This window comes from Phaseolus vulgaris, chromosome 7, assembly GCF_051622355.1.
Source record: "Phaseolus vulgaris cultivar YP4 chromosome 7, ASM5162235v1, whole genome shotgun sequence".
Lineage (NCBI taxonomy): Eukaryota > Viridiplantae > Streptophyta > Magnoliopsida > Fabales > Fabaceae > Phaseolus > Phaseolus vulgaris.
Genome location: NC_143504.1, coordinates 39905319 through 39913953, shown reverse-complemented (window position 1 = coordinate 39913953; position 8635 = coordinate 39905319).

The window sequence follows — 8635 nt, the reverse complement described above, 5'->3', positions numbered from 1 at the left end:
CCTTAAGAGTCAATGAGTAACAGGTAAACCAGGTTGAACTTTGCTAGATACTTACAAGGATACAATGTGTGAGAGTGCACTAAAGGTAATATAACTTACATTGAAATAACTTCAATCTTATTTAATTTATTGAATACATTTGAACTAACTTCTTTTCTTTTTTTGAAGTAAACTGCGGAGAGAATACAAATGCAAGCTTTGGAATGAATTTTATGACCTACTTCTGAGCAGAAGTGACCTTATAAAAAATGTTCCAATTGGAGTAAACATACAACAATGGGCAATTTTTGTTGATTATCATTTGAGGCCTTCTACAATGGTAGACTCAGATTTTTTATTGTTAATAAGCTTACTTTAAGTTTACACAAAAATGATTTCATTTTCACTTTGTATAACATGTGTGATAGAAATAAAGGTACTAGGAAGAGACAAATTATTCCTCACACTGGTGGTGCTATGTCTTTGTCAATAAGAAGAGATAATTTGGTATTTGTTTACTTTTATTGTGCTCTCTGTTTTAATATATTATAATTTTTTACTTTTATACTTATATTATTATTGTTGAACATATAGAAAATTGAGACTAGTAAGAATATTGGACGAACTGAAATGTGGAAGATCACACATAAGAGGAAAAATGGCACGTATGTGAATGATGAGGCTAGGGAGATTGGGGTAAGTGTTATTATACTTTCAAAATAAATTTGTTTTTTTGATGATGGTATATTGTGATGATGATTATAATTATGATATATTGGTGATGATGATATATTGATCATGATGATATATTGGACTGCTTGCATACATATAGATAACAATAAAAACACTAACTTTACTTTTTTCTACTTTCAATCTCATGTTTAGTGGATACCAAATAAAGATCACCTAGAATTCTGCCAAATTGGAAAGTGTTGCTTATTTTGACAAATAATGACAGTGTGTATGTTAAAAGAGGAATTAACAATTTATGATCTAAAATTGGATGTTCATTGTTAGTCTGGTATTACAATTTAATTGTTGGTCTAATATTGCTGAATTGGTATTTAGTATTATAGATAACAATTTTGATGGTTCATTGCTGGTATGAAATTGGATGTTCAGTACTGGTTTGATAAGGTTGATGGTGAATATCTTGTATACTTGATGGTGTTGATTCACAACAATTTTTTGGAACTCATAATATATTCAAGTCTGACAAGTATGTTCTTTTGATTATTTGGTGTCATATTTGGTAAAGAGCATCCGAGTCGAGTTAGAGGGCTATCATATGGAGCTTGTCCCAAGATTGCTTTCAAAAGATCCACAACAAGGCTAAGTGGTATGAACTATGCTTCCTCTAGTTCAACTTCATCAAATGTGGAGGACAAGGTAGTTCAAATGGAAAGTGAGTTCACAACTACGAAAAATCAAATGAACACTTTGCTTGCATATATTGCTTCGAGAAAAGATGTTCCAAAATATTTTGCTGCAATGACAACTAATTTGGTTCATGCAATCAATGAGATATTAATATATTTAAATATTTTTTGGTATCTTTTATTTTATAATTATAAGCATTGAAAATTATTAACTTAAAAATTATTTATTTCATGAATCAGATATTGGAAGTGGTGTTCCATCACCTAATCAAGTAATAGGATCAAGTGTTGGAAGCAAAACTAATTAGGGATGGACAATTATGTGTGTTTTAATTTTAAATTATGTATGAACTTTTGAACAATTATTTGTGTTTTAATTTTCAATTATGTATCAACTTTTGAAAAATTATGTGTTTTAATTTTCAATGCAATGAATGGATGCTTATAACTTTATATAGTATTTCATTTCATTAGTATTTTATTTTTTTATTACGAAAATATATTATATTTAGTTTAATTATGCAAACAAGATTATAAAAAAAATGGTGGCTAAATGTTATTTATTTAGAATTAAAATTACGTTAGTTGAAACCGATGTATTAGTTTTACAATTTTATTATAATATTGTTCCGTCCGGTTGACCTGTGATGTCTTCGTGCGCGACCTCAACCGTCAACTAGGGACTCCTTCCCACTGGTTACCTGTGGATTCCTGCAAAGAAGGGAAAAAGGGCGCCCTAGCGGCCGTTTGCACTCCGACGCTCAAGTCAGCCAGCAAGAAACATAAAAAACTATGCACCTCCGTATCGGAGCACCGCGTATAGCACTCTGAAGGTGGTAAAAAGGAAACTGTGTCTAGTGTATATTTTCTCCTCCTGGCAAAGATCTTTCCCCAGTCCCTTGTCCGTAACCTCAAGGCTCCAACAAGCAACTAGAGAGTTTCTAGAAAATTTGCCAAAAGTTCGAACCCTGTTTCCAACATTCAAGGCGCTATTTAAGCTACTCCCGCATTCAAAGCGCCTTAAAGCGCATTTTATTATAAAACGTAGCGCATTTAATTGGCGCAATTATAAAATGTAGCGCATTTAATTGGCGCAATTATAAAACGTAGCGCATTTAATTGGCGCAATTATAAAACGTAGCGCATTTAATTGGCGCATTTAATTATAAAACGTAGCGCATTTAAGAGGTTGAAACGCTTGGGAGCCTTTATAGTACCTTAAACGCTCGAAACGGAAACTGTATTAAATGACTTTAATTACCTGGTACCTGGCTAAATGGTGTCTCTATTCTGACCTGGCTGCTGTACACGTGGAGGGCCTCACAATGCCATGACCCCATCTGGGGACGTTTCTTCGTGTGAGTCCTCCTGCTTGGGAGTGCTACTGCGCAAGGGGTGACTTTTTGGGTGCCAATCTAGTCACTCACTTTGAGAGCGTATCTGCCTTCCTCTCGTACCCTGCGCCTGGCTACCCTGGGCGTGACCCTCCTCTTGAATCGTATCTGTCCCAAAGGCGTCTCTGGGGCGGCAGGGGTACTTCACGAGTCAAGCTGCCCTACACTGGTGCTATCACTATGGCCTTGAAGCCACCTTTCTCTTCTCTTTATCACTACCCCGGATTTATCGGGACTTGAGGCCTTCTCACGGCGTCGCTCCCTCCATGGTCTTTCCTACCCATGGGTATCGGGGAACCACACTGTGATCACCATGTCTTAGTGATATTTAATCTTGGCGACGCCTTCACCCAGGCGACGCCCTGCCTTGGCGACGCTTCCTCGTGGCGACGCTGGCACTTGGCGTTTCTTCACCTAGGCGACGCCCTATGTTGACTTTGAGTCCAGATGTTGACTTTGACCTTGACTTTGTCAACGTCCGGATACGGGACGGTACACAAGCCCCCTAGTCTTAAGCCGAAGACTTGTCTTCAGCGCAAAGACTAAGGCCTCGCCCACGCCGTCCACGTGTCACCCTGATGACGTGTCATTCCCTACTGACTCAGCAATTCTCGAATTATTGACGTGACACTCCCTGAACCACAGGGGCGCTCTTAATGGCTGATTGGACATCCTCTGAGGCGGGGAAAGTAACACCTTTTGGGGTTATGCTTAATCGTGCGCCACGTGGCTCATCGCACGGCCAGCCTCGAGAGTCCCTTGCGCTCCCCTTGGGCGCTTAATCCTTTGACACGCGGCACGATCTCACGGCTCCTGATTAGCGCCTCTTGGGTTGCAAATGTAACGTTCAAGTTACCCCAAAACCCGCGCTCACACCACTGTTACATCCATTCTCTCTGCATCTCCGCACTGTTCATCGCCTTCAAGCCTTTTCTCTGCAACTTCTGCTCCTTCTTTTGTGCTCTCCTTCCTCCCTTCCTTTGACATCAAAGGTACGACTTTTGCATCTTCACGATTCTTCTTCTTTGACGCATTGCATCACTGTGTATTGAACTACCTGGGACTGTTCACGTTTATGCATTACTGTGTTCTTCCGCTTCTCCTTTCTTCTCCGTTCCCTTCTCCTTCTCTCTGGGTTTTCTCGCGTGGGTGGCATTTCCTGGGGTTTTACCCCCTTTTCTGTCTTGGCATCACTTGTTAAAACCCTTTTTTCCTTTCTTCTTTCTCCAGCTATTTATTCACACCGTGACGCGCCCGAACTCAAAGTCTGGTTCTCCCCCCAGGACCCCCAAGTCCAACTATAAAGCCTTCTATTCATGGGCCCCCGACGAGCTCTTGAACGAATGTACCAGCCTGACAACCTTCTAGGACCTGGAGAATCATCGTGGGGATCCTCACTCGTACAACTTTAATGCTTTCTGCCGCACCCATGACGCGCACATCTCTTTTCGTCCCGGCAGACCTGGGGAACCTGTCTGCGTGGATGACAGACCTAGAAAGGGGGATCCTTTCTTCTTCATGTACCAGACGGTATTTAAACGCGTCGGGGTGCGTCTCCCATTCACGCCCTTCGAGAGGGAACTTCTCACCGAAATTAACACAGCCCCCGCCCAGCTCCACCCCAACAGCTGGGCATTTGTAAGGGGTTTTCAAATTCTCTGCGGGTACCTGGGCATCCTTCCCTCTGTGGATGTTTTCTTGCATTTCTTCGAGGTGAAGAAACAGGGGAAAAGCTTTTGGGTAAGCTTCTCCGGGATCGCGGGTAGGATCCTTCTCTCCCTCTTCCAGAACTCCTACAAAAACTGGAAAGGAAAATTCTTTAGGGTGTGCTGCGCCAAGCACGACCCCACAGCCTTAGACGACTTTCCCCTGTACTGGACGGAGCACCCCAAGCTGCTCAGGGACAAGGCCCTGGATGAGCTATCCCTTGCTGATAGGGAGGTATGCAAGGCCTTGGCTGGCCTGGGGATTGTCTTCGATACGTTGAAGCTTATCGCGAGCGAATACAACGCCCACTCTCTGACCACATACTTTGGTAGGGAGACTCCCCTCTTACCATCTTTTGTTATCTGTACTTTACTACTTAATGTTTGTTCCTCTAGCCTCTTCCTCCTGTTTTCCATTGTGCCATGTGACTTATGTCTCATGTGTCTACGCGTTTTGTTGTTTTGTATAACTGTTTTGGCTTTGACTTCTGCTGCTTGATTTATCTGAATGTAGGATCGGTAATGGATGCCTCCAAAAGGATGATGCTGGCGAAAGCGATGAAGGCCGCTCGTGCTGCCAAAGCTGGCGCCTCCTCCGCCCCTGCTGCTGACCCGAACCCCACACCGACCCTGCCTCCACCACCATCGACCACTACCGAAGCCCCACTAGGCTCATCTTCACCATCTCCACGTAGCCCCGAGGCGCTTCAGACTCCCGGCTCTCCTCCGCCCATCGCTGCCGTCCCTCTGGCCGTGGCTTCATCACCGGCTCCAACCCCCCTTGACAAAGGAAAACAGGTCTTGGAGATTATATCCAATGATGAGGACTCCGATGGCGTGGCACCCTTCAAGAGGAGGAAAGCTGCGAGGGTTCCCCTCCTATTAGCGATATCGCTCCAAGGAGAGGATTCCTTCAAGGACAACCCTCCAAGTGCTACTTCTCTCCCCCCCGCAATGGTCCAAGAGGAAGCAGGCGAAGATGTTGAATATGCCCCACCCCCGCCACCGGCAGAGGTCTCTGCTTCTCCCGCCTCCGTTGCCGCCGCCCTCGACCTTATTGCCATCCCTCCTCCAATTATGCATCTGATGAGGGGCTTCAGCGGTGGGTCAATGCCAGAAGGCTCCGATAGGAAGGAGGGAATGCCCTTCAACTTGGGAGCCTTCTTGGCGTGGCCCTTGAATGGCGAGCCCAAGCCAGAAACGTCGTTCTGCAGACTCAAACCCTCCAGGCCTTGGAAACAAGGGTAGCTACCCTGGAGGAGGAAAAGAAGACTTTGGGACGCCAAAACGAAACTTACCAAACCACCCTGAAGCAGGCGCAAGAGGCCAAGGAAGAGGATGAAAAACAACTGGCAGAGGCGGTGGAGCTGTAGGTTGACTCCTTCACTCGGGAAGTCACTCTTCAAGTCCAAGTAACAGGCCTCCAGGGCGTGGTCGAAACCTACGATGAAGTCCAAAAGGTCTTGAAGAGTCGATGCTGCGAGCAGGCTGACAAACTGGGGCGGACGGAGGGGGAGATGGCTACCCAGGCCAAAGCTATGGGCCTTCTCCAGGTTGACTACGATAAACTGCAGGTCGAGGTTAGTCGGCTCCGCGTGGAGAAGGAAGCTTTGGAGAAACAGGTGGCTTCGGGGGACGCCATCATTGAGGAGTTAGAGAAGGATAAGAAGACCCTCATCAATGACATGGCGGGTACCTTCGAGGAGGGGTTCAACGAGGCTCTAGCCCAGGCTGTCTGTGAGAACCCGGGAATCGACGTTTCGAACTGTGATTCCACTCATCACATCATTGACGGAAAGGTCGTGCCCTTGGAGATGGATGATTGAACCGCCGCCCTCAACCGCCGCCCTTCTCCTTCACACTTTACACTTGTTTTTTGACCCTCCTTGATAAGCTTGTAATTCTTTGAACTGTTTGCACTTTCGTCACAATTTGTGGGTTTTGCATGACAATTTTGTACCTTGTAGTTATCGAATTTCGCCTGTATGATTTCGTCCTCGTTTTCGCCTTCACGTGCTTCGAATGTTTTGCCTGTACTTTACCCGTTTCTTTCGCTGCGTTGGGCGACCCTGCATGTCCGACGCCTGCACTTTGTGAAGGCGTCAATGGCCTTACCATTGCCGCAACGCGAAAGTTGAGACCTATTCTGGGTCTTAAACACTTGGAATAGGGTTACGCGTTGATGCCCACGCCCACGGAGCCGCATTGTCCCTGGGGTGTCTTAAACACCAAAGCGCTTCGTTCCCTCCATGGTGTTTCCTTCCCATGGGTATCGGGGAACAACCCTGCCAGCGGTCCACTGGCGTTTGGCGATCTCGTCTCCCTCCACAGTCTTTTCTACCTGTGGGTATCGGGGAGGCGACGCCGTCGGTAACTAGTTTCGACTTCTTCGATTTCATCTCCCTCCACAGTCTTTCCTACCTGTGGGTATCGGGGAGGCGGCACTGCTGATACTTGGGTTGGCGACGCTCGCAAGACCTCATGCTGGCGTCGCCCTCTTGCGCCTCTCCTGGCGACGCCTCGGGTGTCTCATGCTGGCGTCGCCCAGGGGCGTTAACTTTACCTTGGCATTGACTTTAACCTTGATAACGCGAAGAGCTCAAGATTTCGCCTGCGTCATCCACGTGGCGCTTCCCGTATGGCTGATGGGACGTTCAGCCTCTTGACTTGGTCATGACATCTACTGTGCCTCTGACCCACTCTCGACGGCGTATCGTACCCTCGGGCATTCTGTCGATACGACGTTTTCTGAATGTTAGCCAGTGGTGCCAGGGTCATCCTCCCATCTTCTGCCACGTGGCTCGATCGCACGGTGCATTCATTTGCGTCGTTTGGCGCTTTAACCACAATATTTAGCTCTTCGAAATCTTGAAACTATCCTCATCATTTCTGCACTTTTCGTAACCTACTTACACCCTTCCTCTCCTCGCGAAGAGTTTTTCTAGTGTTCGTCCCGACCAGCGTTTTACCCTTGTGTTATCAGCGGGCCACTCACCTTCAAACCTCGCAGATTCTGTTCAAGCATGTCCTCTCGTATTCCTCCCCCCAGGGTCAACCCCAAGGACCTGTATACTTGGGCTTCGAGCGAGCTTCTTGACGAATGCTCATGTTTACTCTCCACCAGGGCCATAAGGGAACACAAAGGGGATTCATGCTCCTATAACCACCGTGCCTTCGCGAAGAGGCACAACGACGATATTGCTGTGCTCCCTTGCACTCTAGGGGAGCCAGTATGCGGAGACGAATGGGCCAACGACGGGGTCCCCTTCTTTTATTTCTATCAGGTGGTTTTCAAGACCATCGGCGTGCGCCTGCCCTTCTCCAGGTTTGAGAAGGAACTGCTGACGGAGATCAATGCTGCTCCGGACCAGTTATATCCCAACAGCTGGGCCTTCGTCAAGGCCTTTGACATCCTTTTTGGGTTTCTGGGTTGTAAACCCTCGGTTGATATCTTTCTTCACTTCTTTGAGGTGAAGAGGCAAAGGAACAACCTCTGGGTGACCCTCAGTAACGTTCTTGGCAGAGTTCTCCTAACCCCCTTCCAAAACTCATTCACTGGGTGGAAAGGCGGGTTCTTCAAGATTTGCTGTTCTGATTTCGTTCCTTCCGCCCTGGATGGTTTTCCACTGTACTGGGTGAAGGAGACGAGGGCCCTCAAATCCAAGCCCTTCAAGAAGCTAGCCCCGAATGACCAGGTGGTTTGCCGGATTCTTGCTGAGGCGGGAGGTTTTGACTCCGCTACCTTGATCAGTTTGGAGTTCAACGCTGGAACTCTTGAGAAGTATATATGTATGAGTCACTGTCCTAGAAACTTCCGCCTTTATTGCTTTCTATCCGTGTGTTTTTTGCTTCATGGTGTCTCTGACACATTCATCTCCCTTTGTGCAGGTTCGAAAATGAATCAAGATCGGAGGTGACGACTTACCCGAGCTCTACGGACTGAGAGCGGGGCTTCGTCTTCTTCCCGTGCTGACTCCGGTGGCCACTAAATAGTGGTTCGTTTGCGTTTTTGTATGAGTTGTAATGTTTGCCCTATTCACATTACTCCCATTTGTATTGGACACTGTTTGTAAATTTAATTCTACTATACCATGTTTCCGTAATGCCGCTTTACTTTTGCATACACCTCATATATTGTGCGTTTTACCTCCGTCATGTTTCTTAGCGGCGCCTGCGT